We start from the raw sequence: 18,256 nt of genomic DNA on the forward strand, positions 1-18,256 counted from the left end.
ATTCAGTGGTTCATGACAAACTACTGTTAAAACTAAGCTCTTACGTCATCTCCGGATCCCTGTGGATAGCCGCGTTCCTGCCAAACAGGCAACAAGTAGTCAAAATAGGGAATGCCCTATCAAACCCGGCACCAGTTAACAACGGTGTCCCTCAAGGCAGCGTTTTAGGACCCACACTCTTTCTGCTGTACATAAATGACCTCTGCGATCATATTACAAGCAGCTGTGTCCTCTTCCCTAAAACTATTTAACACCACTGACAATGCTGCTGCCCTACAAAGTGACCTCGACTATGTGTCAGAATGGTTGCGCAATTGGCAACTCCAAATCTCAACTAACAAATGCTCTGTCTTACACATTGGCAACAAAAACCAGAACACCAAATACAAGCTGGGTGGATACGACCTTGTAGACGACTCTCACTCTGTCAAGGACCTAGGAGTATTAATCTCAAACGATCTAAGCCCCAGAGCTCACTGTAACAGCATTGCCAAAAAGGCAATAAGAGTTGTTAATCTAATTTTGCGAAGCTTCTTCTCCGGTAACATTGTACTGCTAACTAGGGCATACAAAACCTTTGCCGGACCAATTCTCGAATACAGCTCGTCTTCCTGAAATCCACACTGTATATTGGACATTAATACAATTGAGCGGGTCCAGAGGTATTTCACGAGAAGAGTTACTCCACTCCTCTGCTCACAATAGAATCCCTTATGCCACCAGGCTTGAAATTTTGGGCTTGGACAACCTGGAACTACGCCGCCTACGGTCTGACCTATAGTACACAAAATTGTCTGCTACAATGTCCTACCTGTCAATGACTACTTCAGCTTCAACCTCAATAATACATGAGCAAACAATAGATACAAACTCAAGGTAAACCGCTCTAAACTCGATTGCAGAAAATACGACTTCAGCAACAGAGTGGTCAACGCCTGGAATCTCTACTTGACTCCGTTGTTACATCCTCAAACTCCCACAGCTTCAACCTCAAACTGTCTACTGTGGACCTCACCCCATTCCTAAGAGGTCCGTAAAGGGGGCGTGCATAAGCACTCCAGCGGGCCTACTGTCCAGTAGTAGGATTCAAATCCCGGCGCTACCAGTTCGCTATCAGTAGTGCGTAGTGCTTCTGCGCTTGCACATAGAGTTTTTGATGATGTCTGGGCAGGTCGGTGGAACCTCCCTCCGCTGCTACTCCTGGTTCACACGAACCAAGGCGAACCGGGAGCAACCTACCATTACTACCGTCCCTGTCCTACTGTCCCCATTTATTTGTACTCATTTCCTTTGTTCATGTCCACGTTTATACTTATACTTGTTATCTTGTATATGTTTGACAAACTAAATAAATAAATAAATAACTAGGCACCGCCCCTCTCCCTATCTGGATGATTCTGGGCAGTTTAGAGACACGCAGGTAGTCCTTAACTTACAACGGTTCATTTAGTGACCGCTCAAAGGTGCAATAGCACTGAAGAAAGTGACTTTGGACTGCTTTTCACCTTAGTGATGTGATCAAAATTCGGACGCCTGGCAACTGGCTCATATTGATGACGATTGCGGTGTCCCGGAGTCACGAGATCCCCTTTTGCGACTTTTTGACAAGCAAAATCATGGTGAGTTCTAGTCCTGCCTTGGGGATAAAAGCCAGCTAGTGACTTTGGGCCAATCAACAGAAGACTGGGAGTTCTAGTCCCGCCTTGGGGCATGAAAGCCAGTTGGATGACTTTGGGCCTGTCAGATGTAAATGCCTTATTCTCTAATGTGTAAATAATGTATATATGGAACATCAGGGGTTAACTTATTACTTGAGCTTTAATGTATTCATATTTTACCACTCCCATTCCTGGCTCCGCCCCTTGTATATAAAAGGAGCCATCCTCCCCATTTTCCTTGCTTCTATCTTGAATATTCAGCGAATATAGAATGCCTATTATGATTAAAGAGAATTATATTTAAACCTATAACTTCTATTATCTTTATTGAGTCTGATCCTGAAAATATTGCAACAAGCTGGTAGCAGAGGATGGTTAATTGACTCAATAAGTAATTAAAAATGTCCAAGAAAGATAGGCCCAACACCAGGGCCTACAGCAAAGAAATAGAAACTGATCAAGAGATGATCAACGAATCCACTAATGCGATTTCGAGAGAATCCGAAGAATACACCACTGAAGAAGAAGAACTGATGAGTGAAAATAACGACCAGGAAGAAATCGAGATAGAAAATAACGAACTCAGGTCAGAAATATTAAAAATACTAAAAAGCCAAAAGAATGATGAAAGCCTCATCGCGGACCTCCAGGAGATGCTGAGGAACAGCGGAGCAGCGAGAGAGAAAAACGTCATTAAAGAAAAACCCAAAGATCAAAAAACTGTGAGTGAAATGACTACTGAGAAAATAGTTGTAAAAAAGAAAAGATGTGACCCCGCGCGAAATTTTGAACGGCAGCCATCTTGGTTTCAACGAACTTCAAAAGAGAGTGAAGCAGAGCCAATCAAAACGCTCAGTTCAAAATTTCTGGCGCGAAAAACACTATCAGACGAAGAAAGTGAAAAAGAAGTCTCAAACTCTTCAGATGAACCAAAATCAGAAAGTGAAGACGATTTAACAAAGTCTCAAGTAAAGTCAGCAATGAAAACGCTTTTTGCTGCTTTTGGGCCAAGATTGAAAATCTCCAAGACATCGACGAAGAAGCAAGAAATCAAACCGACAACTCAAGACCTGCACGCTCCCATCCTGACTTCGAAAACGACGACACCCGAGCCCAGAGAGCCATGCCGATTCCGCCCTACACCGCAGACAGAATCGAGTGCCAGCACACACAAGAGAAAGAGAAGAACCGTCGCCATCACCAAAGCCCCAAAAACCGAGCCAGAGACCGACTCATCTGAAGAGGAGCGGATCGAGAGAGCTGAAATGGAGAGAACCTTCCACAACGGCGCCAAAGAAGAAATGAGCAACGCGCATGTGCAAAACTACGTAGACGGCCCCGAAAGACTTGAACTGGCCAGAGAACCGCGCAGACTCGTTACAAGCATCCCAATGCCGTTCTGTAATTTCCTGCACTTGAGAGACCACGGACTGCCTCAGGTTGTAAGTAATGGACAAAATAATGTGGGGAACTTACCCAGTGACTTCCCAAAACTTAGAGTTGATGGCATTAATTTACAAGAGTGGTACCAACAGCTTCAGGTTATTTTTATGAAAGAAAATTTACTATTCTTTATAACTAGTCCTCCAAGAAGACCTTGGACTTTAAAAATAGACTGTTTACATCATAGAGCATTTTTCATAATAATTTCTAGCGTGTCTCCTGCAATGTATCATAGCATCAAACCAAACCTAACTGTATCAGAAATAATTCAATGCATGTTTAATCTATTTCACAGCGATAGCGTAGCCACAACCACAAGAATGTCTAAGGATTTCTTTTCTTCTAGAGTGAAACCAGGGGTTTCTATAAGTGAACATTTGATAAATCTAAACAAAATAAGAGCTGAGCTGCAATTGAGGGGGGAAGTGATTTCAGATCAAACTATGAAAAGTGTTATTATCAATTCACTTGATCCATCATGGGATAGCTTTATGTCACACTTAGATACCATTAATTTGGGATATTTATCAATAGAAAGTCTATCTAACAAATTGATAGCAGAAGACAATTCAAGAAAAAATCGTTCCAGTAACCAAACAGAACACAAATCTTTTAGGAAAGTAGTCTTTCAAGATAAATATAATGAAACCTTTAGATGCCACAATTGTGGATCCAGGGAACACAGTAGAAGAGACTGTCCCAAAGTCCCAAGGGAGAGACATAGGCCAGAATATAGGAGCAAATACAATTACAGACAATCTTCCACAGATAGACACAAATATAGAAGTCCACCAAACTACAGAGAAAGTAGAGGGGGTAGAGAAAATTCAAAAGAGAGAAAATCTGGGTCACTAAATGGGCTAAATAAACAAGACAGCACCAAAACACAACAAGATGAGAACAATAATTGGCTTATTGATTCTGGTGCAACAAATCACACCACTAATAACAAAAGTATATTATCTTCATTTACAGAAGATAAGTTTGTGATAAAGGTAGCTAATCAAGAAAAGGTTCAAGTATTAGGCAGAGGAAATGTGACCTTGCCTGGTTTAGGGAAAATAGAGGGGGTATTATTAATCCCAGAAATACCTCACAACATACTAAGTGCTATAAAACTAAGCAGAGAATCTGACATCAATATAGTTTTCTCAAAGGGGAAAGCAACTATAGAAAAGAACAAAACAAATGTAGGCACTGTGATGATAAAAGGGGGTCTACCCTATCTGATAACCAAAGAAAGATGGTTACATAACATTGATTCAAATATGGAAGATTGTATTGAAGCAGATGATGAAAATGTCAGTAACAGTGACAATGATGAATGTAAATTAACTCATGATAACAAAAATACACACAATGAGAAGAAACCAAAAATAGGTAAACCAATTCATGATGAGTGTGCTCATATCTTACATAGGAAGTTAGGACATGCTAGCTTTCCTGTAGTACAAAAAATGACTGAACACGCAGAAGGTGTAAAAATAAAAAATTGTGAAAATTATTTAGAATGCTCAGTATGTAAATCCACCAAACTAAAAACCAGTCCTAGACCAAAAAAATCTAACAGATCAACTAACAATATTTTTGATTTGGTACATATGGACTTAGTTGGTCCATTAACTCCATCAATTACCTATAGAAAACGTTACTTCCTAACAATAGTGGATGATTACAGTCGCTATGGTTTTGTTTACACATTAAAGCACAAGGATGAAACTTTTCAGAAATTTAAGGAATTCTACAAACGCATAGAAACACAACATAATATCAGAATAAAACAAATTATGACAGATAGGGGATGTGAATTCATGTCTAAAGAATTCTCCCAATGGTTAAAGGATAGAGGGATGCTACATTTCACGTCCAATCCATTTTCTGCCTTTCAAAATGGGATTGCAGAGAGAAAGAACTCCACACTACAAACCATGATTAGATGCACATTAGAGGATGCTGGTTTAGGCAAACAATTTTGGTCAGAAGCCTTACATTATTCAAATTACACTCAAAATAGAACATGGTCCAGTATTGTGAATAAGACACCATATGAGGTGATGTACAATAGAAAACCTAAATTAGCACACATGCACATATTTGGAGTTACTGCAGACGTGCACATACCTAAACAATTGAGGAGAAAGGGAGAAAACGTATCCAGGAGATTAAGATTCATGGGATACGAAACTGGAACCAAAGGGTACAGATTCATCGATAATAATAACAAATTTATAGTATCCAGAACAGCTGTGTTTCATGAGCAGGCCAATTGGTCTAAGTTGCACCTTAATGAAATTTTTCCTAATAAAAGCAAAGATAATATATCTTGCGAGGAAGGAACAACAGAAAATCAAAATATTAACAAAAGTAAGAACAAAACCAAAACTTGGACAAATAGTCAGCATAAAATAAAGACAGACACATTAACAAAAAAGGAAGCCAGATATTTGCATGACAACCATAGCAAACCTGAAAGAAATATTAGAAATAATAGAAACCAAATACCAAATAAATACAAAGATTATATTATGCATATGGATGAAGAACAAATAATACCTAATACATATGAGGAAGTATTGAAACTTCCCCGTGAAGAAAGAGAAAAATGGGAACTAGCTATGGAAAAAGAAATGAAAAGTTTACAAGGATTAAATGTATTCACACCTGCGATCGCACCTAAGGATAAAACAATTATAGGTACCAGGTGGATTTATAAAATTAAGAATTTAGAAGGAGGTAATACCTTATACAAGGCCAGACTAGTTGCACAAGGTTATGCACAAAAATATCCAGAAGACTATACTGACACATATTCACCCACAGTGAGAACAGAGAGTGTCAAAACAGCTCTTGTAGTAGCATCTGCACTCAATCTAGACGTGTTTCAATATGACATACAGACTGCATACTTACATGCAAAATTAGATAAGGAAATATATGTAAGAGCACCACACAGTCAATACACTAATAAGAACGAAATTTGGTTACTAAATAAGAGTCTGTACGGATTGAAGCAATCTGGCAAAAGATGGTACGATTGTTTGGTAAAAGTACTAAAGACCATGGATTTCAACGCCACCACTGCTGATAACTGTTTCTTTGTAAAAAAGAGTAATGATCATATTGAATTTGTATTAATTTATGTGGATGATATTTTATATATTGGAAAGCATAAAGAGAGCAGGGAAATCTTTGTAAATAAGTTAAACGAACACTTCTCATTGAAATCACTAGGTAAAGTGAATAAATACCTTGGTGTACAAATTAACAAAACAAAAAGGGGATTCAAACTTACTCAAAAAGATAAAATCATTGAACTCCTAAACAAATGTAACTTAAATAATGCCAAAACATGTGACACACCTATGCAAACTGATTTTCTTAGAAACAATGATGAATCTTCCCCTGAGTTTAAAGACAACACATTTTACAGATCAGTTATAGGTTCACTCCTTTATATATCTAATTGGACTAGGCCAGATATTGCATTACCTCTCAATTTATTGTCAAGATATGTTAGCAAACCAACCTTGTATCATTGGGAAGCTGTCAAAAGAATTTTAAGATATCTGAAAAGTACATTAGATTTTTGTTTAATATTGGAACCCAATAATGACAAAGAACCAAAAATTACTTGTTATGCTGATGCAGATTGGGCTGGTGATACATCATGCAGAAAGAGTACCTCTGGTTATGTTTTTCTATTGAACGATTGTCCAGTTTACTGGTATACTGGTAAACAAGAACTGGTAGCCACCTCTACCACAGAAGCGGAATATGTTTGCTTGTCTAAAGCTGCAAATAACCTTGTATGGTTCAATGATTTGATCACAGATGTTTGGAAGAAACCTACTTTACCATTTATTATGCATGAAGATAATAAAGCGGCCATTGAAATTTCTAGATCCGATGCAATTGGACAAAGGTCCAGGCATATTGATATAAAATTTAAGCACGTGAGACAACTATCTCAAGACGGATTCATCAAAGCAATACATTGTGATACTTCTGAACAATTAGCTGACATATTAACAAAACCCTTACCTTCTAAACAACACAAATATTTAACTTCTAAATTATATGTATTATATTGTCCTGAATCTGAATGTAACTGGTGTTGTATAACGAACCGGCATTTAGAGGGGGATTTGTCAGATGTAAATGCCTTATTCTCTAATGTGTAAATAATGTATATATGGAACATCAGGGGTTAACTTATTACTTGAGCTTTAATGTATTCATATTTTACCACTCCCATTCCTGGCTCCGCCCCTTGTATATAAAAGGAGCCATCCTCCCCATTTTCCTTGCTTCTATCTTGAATATTCAGCGAATATAGAATGCCTATTATGATTAAAGAGAATTATATTTAAACCTATAACTTCTATTATCTTTATTGAGTCTGATCCTGAAAATATTGCAACAGGGCCAATCGCCAGGAGACGGTGAGTTCTAGTCCTGCCTTGTGGATAAAAGCCAGCTAGGTGACTTTGGGCCAATCACCAGGAGACTGGGAGTTCTAGTCCCGCCTTGAGGCATGAAAGCCAGCTAGGTGACTTTGGGCCAATCAGCAGGAGACTGGGAGTTCTAGTCCCACCTTGAGGCATGAAAGCCAGCTAGGTGACTTTGGGCCAATCAGCAGGAGACGGTGAGTTCTAGTCCTGCCTTGGGGATGAAAGCCAGCTAGGTGACTTTGGGCCAATCACCAGGAGACTGGGAGTTCTAGTCCCGCCTTGAGGCATGAAAGCCAGCTAGGTGACTTTGGGCCAATCACCAGGAGACTGGGAGTTCTAGTCCCGCCTTGGGGATGAAAGCCAGCTAGGTGACTTTGGGCCAATCACCAGGAGACTGGGAGTTCTAGTCCCGCCTTGGGGATGAAAGCCAGCTAGGTGACTTTGGGCCAATCACCAGGAGACTGGGAGTTCTAGTCCCGCCTTGAGGCATGAAAGCCAGCTAGGTGACTTTGGGCCAATCAGCAGGAGACTGGGAGTTCTAGTCCCACCTTGAGGCATGAAAGCCAGCTAGGTGACTTTGGGCCAATCAGCAGGAGACGGTGAGTTCTAGTCCTGCCTTGGGGATGAAAGCCAGCTAGGTGACTTTGGGCCAATCACCAGGAGACTGGGAGTTCTAGTCCCGCCTTGAGGCATGAAAGCCAGCTAGGTGACTTTGGGCCAATCACCAGGAGACTGGGAGTTCTAGTCCTGCCTTGGGGATGAAAGCCAGCTAGGTGACTTTGGGCCAATCAGCAGGAGACGGTGAGTTCTAGTCCTGCCTTGGGGATGAAAGCCAGCTAGGCGACTTTGGGCCAATCACCAGGAGACAGTGAGTTCTAGTCCTGCCTTGGGGATAAAAGCCAGCTAGGTGACTTTGGGCCAATCACCAGGAGACTGGGAGTTCTAGTCCTGCCTTAGGCATCAAAGCCGGCTGGGTAACTTTGTGCCAGTCCTTCTCTCTCAACCCAACCTACCTCTTGGGGTTTTGGGGAAAAGAGGAGGAGGAGGAGGAGGAAGAAGAAGGGGCGTTAAACCTATTCATCCCCTTGAATTATATGTAAAATAATAAAACGTACGGCACTATTAAATAAATACATCAAAATAAGATTGCTGCCCCCCCACCCGGTTCCAGCAGTTTGCTCCCACCTCTGGAGGTCACCACAAGAGATGTCCAGGTACCCCCACCCCCACCCCAAAAGGCTTCGGAAGGAAGTTGTGTGGTGGGGCCAAGGGCAGCCCCCTCCCCTCTGTCCATCCATCACCCTTCCCTGCTGATCAGCCGGGAACTGGCCGACGTCAGTTCGAACTGGAATAAACTGGGTGAGGAGATAGCCAGCCGGTTGGGCCTCCCTCTGTTTTGTATTTCTCTCGGCTGCTAACCCCTTCCAGGGCAGGCAGCTGTGTGCAGCCGCAGGGCCTTTGAAGAAACGGGAGGTGGTGACCCCAAGGCCTCTGTCGTCCCTCCCCCCCCTCCCAGGAGGTCTTGAGTCAATCAAGAGGAAGGGGACTTGAAAGGAGAGGTGGGGAGTGGGGTGGAGGGACAGGCGAGGAGGGGTTTTTTTTTTGCTGCTCTCCAGCCATTTGTCAAGGCCTGAATGAAACAGGAAAGGACAAGGGGCGAAGGCAAGAAGTAAAAAAAAAAGAAAGAAAGAAAAAAAGGAAAGAAAGAAAAAAAGAATTACTTCCAGTTTGGTGGACTGCTGAATAGCTCCCTCCCTTTGGAAACGGGGTTGGGGGTTGGGGAGAATTCAACACCCCATCCCCGCACAGGTTTGAAATGCCTCCTCCTACCCCCCCCCCCTTTCTGGCTTCAGATGCCCCCATCACCCTCGCTTGAACAGCTTTTATTATTTTTTAAAAAAATAAAAAAATAAAATAAAGACGCATGTGGTAAAGCGATACCGATAAATGGAGGAGGTCAAAAAGTCTCCAGCAAGCAATCCTGGGGGTGGGGGAGAGAAAGAGAATGCAAAATGGGTAAGATATAAGGGACGGATGGGGGGGGGTGGAGAGAGAGAGAGAGAGAGAGAGAGAGAGAGAGAGAGAGAGAGAGAGAATGGGATTGAGAAAGAGAAAGAAAATGGGATTGAAAGAGAATGAGACAGAGACAGAGAAAAAGACAGACAGAAAGAGAGAGAAAAAGAGAGGAGAGAGAAAGAAAATGGGATTGGAAGAGAATGAGACAGAGAGACAGAGAAAAAGAGACAGACAGAGAAAGAAAAAGAGGACAGAAAGAGAATGAGAGAGAGAAAAGGATTGGAAGAGAAAGACAGAGACAGAGAAAAAGACAAACACGGGAAGAGAAAGAGAGAGGCGAGAGAGAGAAAATGGGATTGGAAGAGAATGAGAGAGAGAGAGAGAGAAAAGAAAGAAAAAGGAAAGGACAAAATGAGAGAGAGAGAATGGGATTGGAAGAGAATAAGAGAGAGAAAAAGACAGAGAAAGAGAAAAAGAGGAGAGAGGACAGAAAAAGAGAGAGAGAGAAAATGGGATTGGAAGAGAATGAGACAGAGAGACAGAAAAAGAGACAGACAGACAAAGAGAAAGAAAAAGAGAGGACAAAAAGAGAATGAGAGAAAGAAAAAAATGGGACTGGAAGAGAATGAGACAGAGAGAGAGACAGAGAAAAAGAGACAGACAGAGAAAGAAAAGGAAAAAGAGAGAGGACAGAAAGAGAGAGAGAGCGAATGGGATTGAGAGAGAAAGAGACAGAGAGTGAAAAAGAGGAGAGACAAAGAGAAAGCGAAACTATTACATACTACTATTACATCTAACAAAGATTCCTTTGCAAGACTTTTCAGGGGATGAATAAACCAGGATCTTGCCCAGATTGGAAAAGCCTCAAATCCTCTCCCTGGCACGGAACGACAGGCTGGGAATTGTGGTTTGTTGCCTCCTGGGAATTAATTTGGAAAAATTTGGGGTGGGAGAGAGAGAGAGAGAGAGGGAGCTCACTTTTGTGATGCTTCCCCAAACCTCACCCTGTCCCTCTCGCTTCTTTCCTGTTGCCAGTGGATAAAACAAGAAACGCAGGACCAAGGATTGTTGTTGGGATTCGGGAAGGTTACGAGATCAAATCGCCCCTCTTCCCACTTCCTTTGCTAATAGATTTGGGGAGGTGGGCTTCAGGACAGACAAAAGGGGCAAACGGAGGGTTAGGAGAAGCAAACATGGCCATCTGGACCTCGGGAGCGTGGGGGTGGGGTTGATGTCACACGCCGTTAAAGCATAGAGCAAGATGACCACTTCTTAGATTCAGATTTAATGAGAGTTGGAAGGGACCTTGTAGGTCATCTAGTCCAACCCCTGCAGGGGCAAAGTTCACACCATCCCTTCCTTTAAAAAGCAAGCCCCCCCCTCACTTAGAGAAATGGTGGTCCCCGACAAACATACATCCCTTCCCTATGTTTGCAATGTACAAAAACACACACCAAAAAGTGACTTGAAACTTGGACAAACTTTTCCAAATGCCAACATCGGAATGCGCATACCAGACACAAGGACCTCGGTGCGGCAGACGAGAATTCTAACCGATACGAAGCCGCTCATTGTTACAAGAAGGAAATAATCCCACTCACGTGAAGCAGAGGACGCCCACTTCTCTAAAGGTAAAAAGGTTCCCCTCGCATATATGTGCTAGTCGTTCCCGACTCTAGGGGGCGGTGCACATCTCCGTTTCAAAGCCGAAGAGCCAGCGCTGTCCGAAGACATCTCCGTGGTCATGTGGACTCAACGCCAAAGGCGCACGGAACGCTGTTCCCTTCCCACCAAAGGTGGTCCCTATTTTTCTACTTGCATTTTTTTTTTTTTACGTGCTTTCGAACTGCTAGGTTGGCAGAAGCTGGGAGAAGTAACGGAAGCTCACCTTGTTATGTGGCACTAGGGATTCGAACCGCTGACCTTTCAATCGACAAGCTCAGCATCTTAGCCACTGAGCCACCGCGTCCCCACTTCTCTACACACCTGCAGATCTTGAGGCCCAGCGCCAAGGTACTCCCTCCACTCCTCAACGGGTGTGACACAGGCTGGCCTAAAAGCAGAACCGCCTGACAGGCGTGATCACATACCACACGCTCAGATTACAGTAGTGCACCACCACCACAATCCCCGCCCGCAAATCAAGCCATCATCGACTTAGCCAAGTTCCTTGCTAGTCCCCAAAGGACTTTGGAAGGTTGGCGATCCGGCCAGAAAGTTTACAGAGCTTTCTTCCATAATGCAATAAGGGGTCTTCTCAACCTATCATGAACCGAGGAGAGTGTCTTATTACAGATTAACAAGAGTTGGAAGGGACCTTGTAGGTCATCTAGTCCAACCCCCACCCCCGCCCAAGCAGGAGACCCTACACCATTTCTGACAAATGGCAGTCCAAGTCTTCAGTGATGAAACTCCTACAACTTCTGAAGGCAACTTCTGTTCCATTGGTTGATTGTTCTCAGTGTCAGAAAGTTTCTCCTTATTTCCAGGTTGAATCTCTCCTTGTTCAGTTTCCATCCATTATTCATTGTCTGGCCTTCAGGTGCTTTGGAAAATAGCTTCACCCCTTCCTCTCTGTGGCAGCCCCTCAAATATTGGAAGACTGCTATCCTGTCTCCCCTGGTCCTTCTCTTCCCTAGATTAGCCATGTCCAGTTCCTGCAACCATTCTTCATATGTTTTAGCCTCCAATTCCCTAATCATCCTGGTTGCTCTTCTCTGCACTCTTTCTAGAGTCTCCACATCTTTTTTATAGTGTGGTGACCAAAACTGGATGCAGTACTCTAGGTGTAGTCTTACTCGGGCTTTATAGAGTGATATTAGTACCTCCCTTGATCTTGATTGTATCCCTCAGTTAATGCAATTTAGGATTGCGTTGGCTTTTTGGGCTGCCGCCGCACACGGCTAGCTCATTATTTAATTGGTTGTCCACTAAGACTCCAAGATCCCTCTCACAGTCACTGCTATTAAGCCAGGTTTCATCCAATCTATAGATGTACGTTTTGAGTGATAAGAGTCTTGGGAAAGAGTTTGCTGAGTACACCAGGAGGATCAGGAATATTAACATAAAAGACCCAGAAATCGGTTTTAAGAAGATCTGGGACAGATTAGAGGAGTGTTATGGCTCAGCAGAGGTGACTGAGACCACTCCGTTTAAGAGGATTGAGGATTTTTCCTTAAATATCCAGCAGGGGGTACCACAAGCTTAGAGAACTAAGTGATTTATTAAGTGTCCCCCCCCGGGGGAGACCAGTCTATCGGGGCAACCTGGTCTACCCAATTATGGGATGGAGCATATTGCTTCCACCATTCAGCCCCAATCCAGGGGCCTTCGCAGGCACTCACTTCTGCAGCAAACTATTTTTTGTGCTGAATTTATGTTTTTGGACAAAGAAATTAAAGGGAGACTTGTATAGATCTATTTCAAGCTATCAGCTAGCCAATCATACCCTTAGATTCAGATTAACAGAGTTGGAAGGGACCTTGTAGGTCATCTAGTCCAACCCTCCACCCACCCACTCATGCAGAAGACCCTGCCTATATTGGTTCGAATCCCAGAAGGGTATGGCTAGCTGATGAGAGCTAAATAGCTTGAAATAGATCGATGCCAGTCTTCCTTTATTTCTTTGTCGGTAAACATAAATTCAACACAAAGTGATTTGTTGCAAGGACTACAATCTGCCAAAGCAAGGGTGTGTCCCAGGGTTGAAATCTACTTATCCTCCCAACCGGTTCGGAAGTGCATGCGCTGTCACGTGCGTGCACGGACCCTCTGCGCTTGCAAAACCCTTCTGCGCATGCGCAGAGGGTAAAAAACAGGTTACTGCCTGGTTAAAACCAGGAAGTAACCATGACTGGGCAAGTGGGCAGAGCCTCACGCCACCATCGCTACCGGTTCAGTCGAACCAGTCTGAACCAGGAGCATTTCACCCCTGGTGTGTCTTGTGAAGCCTCTTTTTCTTGGACCCAGCCAGGGCGGATTAAACCCATAGTTTAGAAGTTTCCCTCGTGACTTACAACAGAAGTGGGTTACGTATGGCTTTGAACATAAGATGAAACTCAAGCTGCCATTCCGCCAGGCCGATATCTTTCAGACGCCGCAATACTTGGCAAGAATGCAGGAATGAACTAACTGTCTCCTGCAAACTCCACTCCCCTTTCGCTCCTCTTTTATCCTCTTTTATTATTTTATTTATCCGTTAGTGGGAGTTCAGCTGGCACGTATCAGAAATAACTGCAGAACTGAACTATTGTCTCCCAAGAAGCCTGTTTTTCCTGCAGTTTGGCAAACTCTTGTAGGTTGCGCTAACTAAGCCCAAAGGTCTGGGGCCTGGGCAACTTCGGGATCTGTGGACTTCAATTCCCAGAATTCCCTCAGCCGAGTCTTAAAAAGTTGCCAAGTTCAGAGACACCCCTTCCCCCCAGCACTAAGCCTTGGCGTGCTGGAAGATGGGGGAAGAGATGGAGAACGGCGATTCAGTTCTACAGAGGAATGATTGAGTCTGTCATCTACACCTCCGTAACTGTCTGGTTTGGCTCTACAAACCAACAAGAGAGACAGAGACTTCAGAGGATAATTAGAACGGCAGAAAAAACCATGGCTACCAACCTGCCTTCCATTGAGTACCTGTATACTGCAGGAGTCAAAAAGAGGGCTGTGAAAATATCTACAGACCCCTCGCATCCTGGACATAAACTGTTTCAACTCCTACCCTCAAAACGAGGCTATAGAGCACTGCACACCAGAACAACTAGACACAAGGACAGTTTTTTCCCAAACGCCATCACTCTGCTAAACAAATAATGTCCCACAACACTGTCAAACTAACTACTAAGACTGTATTACTATTCTTCTTCTCTTCCTTACTAGTATCTATCTCTTCCCACTTATGACTATAACCATGTTGCTTGTATCTTTCAATTTATATTGTTTTTGTTTCCTAGTATGATTTGATTGCTTATTAGTAACCTTAACTATCACTAAGTGTTGTATTTTTTATTCTCGATGAATGTATTTTATTCTCCTTATGTACACTGAGAGCATATACACCAAAGACTAATTCCTTGTGTGTCCAATCACACCTGGCCAATAAAGAATTCTTTTCTTTTCTTTTCTTTTCTTTTCTTTTCTTTTCTTTTCTTTTTCTGTTCTATTCTATTCTATTCTATTCTATTCTATTCTATTCTATTCTATTCTATTCTAATCTTGCAACACCTCACAGGGTTGTTGTTATTGTGAGGAAGATAGGAGAAGGAAGGGGCATTGTGTATATTTCCTGCCTTGAGTTATTTATAAAAATAATAAAGGCGGGATTTTAAAAATATAAATAAATTGCTGAGTTGTATTTAGAAAGTCCTGTATGGCTCAGAGTTTGAACAAGTCAGACTGTATGATCAAACGGATGCAGAATTTAAATATTGGAAAAGAGATGTCACAGGGTGCATTTAGATGGAGAAATTATATTAAGCTTATTTAGATTGGTATACTCAAAGCTGGAATGATGTGCTTTATGGTTACTATCTTGCTCCATTTTTGCTAAAGTGGATTTAGGTTCTAAAAACTTTTTAAAACAACAACCAAGAAATGTATATTTGAAGTATACAGAGTAAGTAAGCAAGTAAGTAAATAAATAAATAAATAAGTCTGGCTAGGTGGCTCAGTGGCTAAGACGCTGAGCTTGTCGATCAGAAAGGTCGGGAGTTCGGCGGTTCGAATCCCTAGTATAGGTCTCGTGTGAGCAGGGGTTGGACTAGATGACCTCCAAGGTCCCTTCCAACACTGTTACTAAATCTGTAACTGTCCTTTTGCTTTGTGTAATAACAATGATACATGATGGATTAGTTGCAAGGCTGCGTCAAGAGTATAAAATGCAAGACAGAAAAAAGACTTCGCAAATTTAGAGTAAAAGGCAAAATCAAAAGAAAGCGTAGTTTATATTTCTGCTTTTCTTCTTCTTCTTTGTGTATGTAATCATGTCTTTTAAAGTAGATTACTGTGTATCCAGAGGGGGTGATAAAAAAACAACAACACACCACTGAGCCTGGATCCAGATGTAGTCATCCTTTGCACAGAACCATGGAAATCAGCGAGACTTAAATTAGCTACATGGATTAAGAGGATTAAATTAGCATATTTGCACCCAGATAAAAAAAACAGCGGGGGTGTGGGGGTGTGGGAAGCTTAGTTAGGATCTTCGGAGCTTGTGACTTCTGCAAAACAGATGGGACATCTGGCTACGGCTGCGAGGGAAGAGGGGGGGAAAAATCTTTGTGAATTCCAGCTAATTTCTGCGGTTATAAAGAACTTTATAGAAGTCAATCCTGTTATAGCTGTTGGGATTATTTCAGTTGTATAGCCATGGGATTTTTCTTGGTTTGCATTTGCACAACAGAAGATAGAATAACTGGGCATGTCAGCATTTCCTAAATAGATTTCATGCCTTGTATTCATTCTTAAAATAAACAAATCTTTCTTTTCCTCCTCTTCTTCCTTCCTTCCTTCCTTCCTGTAGTTCGGACTAGTTCAGTAGTAAAAATTCTGACTGGCTCTGCCCCCCATCTATTCTCTGCCTCCCAATTCCCAGCGGATTGGGAGGAAATGGGGATTTTGCAGTAACCTTCCCCTGGAGTGGGGTGGGAATGGAGATTTTACACGCCCACCAAGCCACACCCACAGAACCGATAGTAAAAATTTTTGAAACCCACTGTTTACAGCAGGGGTCTGCAATCTTAAACACTCAAAGAGGCATTTGGACCCGTTTCCCACAAAAAAGAAAACACCGGGAGCCACAAAACCCTTCCCGTGCCTATTTCTTGAGCAGCCACAAAACTAGCATATGTAGTTGAATTAAACATTCTGTTTTCTTCTGAAAGTTTTCTTTTCTTGGATTTATCCATGGTTGGCCTACCGGAGTTGAAAAGCTCAATAAATCACGTGCCAGCGGCTGTCGCACATTGGCGGTTGTGGTGCATATTTTGAGTGACAGGAGAGCCGCAGCAGAGGGGTGAAAGAGCCACATGCAGCTCCAGAGCCACAGGTTGCTGACCCCTCGTTTACAATGACAATAAAGACTATACTATGGTCCGATTTGATTTTTCCTCTTCCCTCCCTCTCTCTTCTATTTCTAATAGCGTTTGTGTTTTGATTACACTTGTAAGTTGCCCAGCGTCACTTTGGACAACGAGGTGGATGGCGGATTCAATTTATTCAATAAGTGAAAATAAAATCATTTGGCTTCACCGTTTACGTCGCTGGGTCGATACGAGTTTTGTACACGGAACCAGACATGTCTAAATAAAAGTTATGAATCTTTTTTGCGGCTGGTTCCCGAGCATTTTCTCAAAAGCACCGTCAAAATTCCAGAGCTTTCTTCCAAATAATCCAGTGCAAGGGTCCTTGTGCAAGTCACATACAGGTAGTTCTTGACTTCCGACTACAGTTGAGCCTAAAATTTCCACCGCTAACCACAGCAGCTGTTCAGTTGAGTTTTGCCCCATTCTACGACCTATTTTGCCACAGCTGTTCAGTGATTCACTGCGGTAGAGAAGTGAATCATGCGATCGGAATAACAAGAGTTGGAAGGGACCTTGGAGGTCTTCTAGTCCAGCCCCCTGCTCAGGTAGGAAACTCTGATTGTTACTAGCTTCCCTGTTGACTTTGCTTTTCAGAAGGTCGCAAAAAAGTGATCGCGTGACTCCAGGATGGTGGGACGGTCATAAATAAGAACCAGTTGCCAAGTTGATCTGAGTTTTGATCACACGGCCATGAGGATGCTGAAATGATTGTTAAAAGTTTGAAAAACTGTCATATGTCACTTTTCCGGTGCCTTTGGCCACTGAACGATTGGTTTTAAGCTGAGGTCTACCGCTTTGGCCCTCAAAATTCACATTGAGAACAAACGGTAAGGATCAACCAAGCGTTTTATAAGAAAACCTGGAAGTATTTTCTGGCAAATTTCCTTGTTTGCCAGGGGAATTTCACCCCAAATATGTGAACTTGGTGAGTCAAGACACTGCGACTTTCATTAAAAAAGCTCCAGGCATGGGGCGTGCTCCCATCTACGGCCTCGGAGGTGATTTCACTGCTGGAGTAATTCCACCAAGGGGTCACAATCAGAAAGGAGAAATCATAAGCCCGTGAAATACTTGGGAATAATCTAATGCACTTTCACTTCATGTAGTCTTTATGTTTCCCCTCAAATGCATCGTCTCCTTACAAGGAAGAGGACATGAGAAGATTCGAGGATGGATTTGAAGATATACAGAAGTCCTCAAGGGGGAGGGGAAAAAAATCTTAGAAAGAAAATTCAGAGCAATGTTGACGATGACAGAATGTCGACCGATCAATGGAATGAAAAAAAAAAAAAGAACAAAAAACCCACAGCAAGTCAAGGCAGGGGAAGCCAATGTGAAGCGTCACACCTAGGCTGGGCAGTGAAGTTTCAGATTTCTGGACACTTAATCCTTAATTTACCACTTGGTTAGATTTGGGAGGAACTTTTCAGCCGATCGCAGGGCAAATAAATCAGAGACTCCAGAATTAAAAACTTTTTTAAAAAAGTTTTTTCTTCCCACTGTTTCGAGTTCACAGGTATGTTGGCTATTCGCTTGAAAGTCCTGGAAGGCAAGGGGAGTGTCTTTGAATGGTTTTCTGTAGCCTTGAATTGCTAGTTCCCACTGCACCAGGCTG

This window comes from Pituophis catenifer, unplaced genomic scaffold (genome assembly GCF_029215685.1).
Source record: "Pituophis catenifer annectens isolate HBS135680 unplaced genomic scaffold, rPitCat1.0.hap2 SCAF_10, whole genome shotgun sequence".
Classification (NCBI taxonomy): Eukaryota; Metazoa; Chordata; class Lepidosauria; order Squamata; family Colubridae; genus Pituophis; species Pituophis catenifer.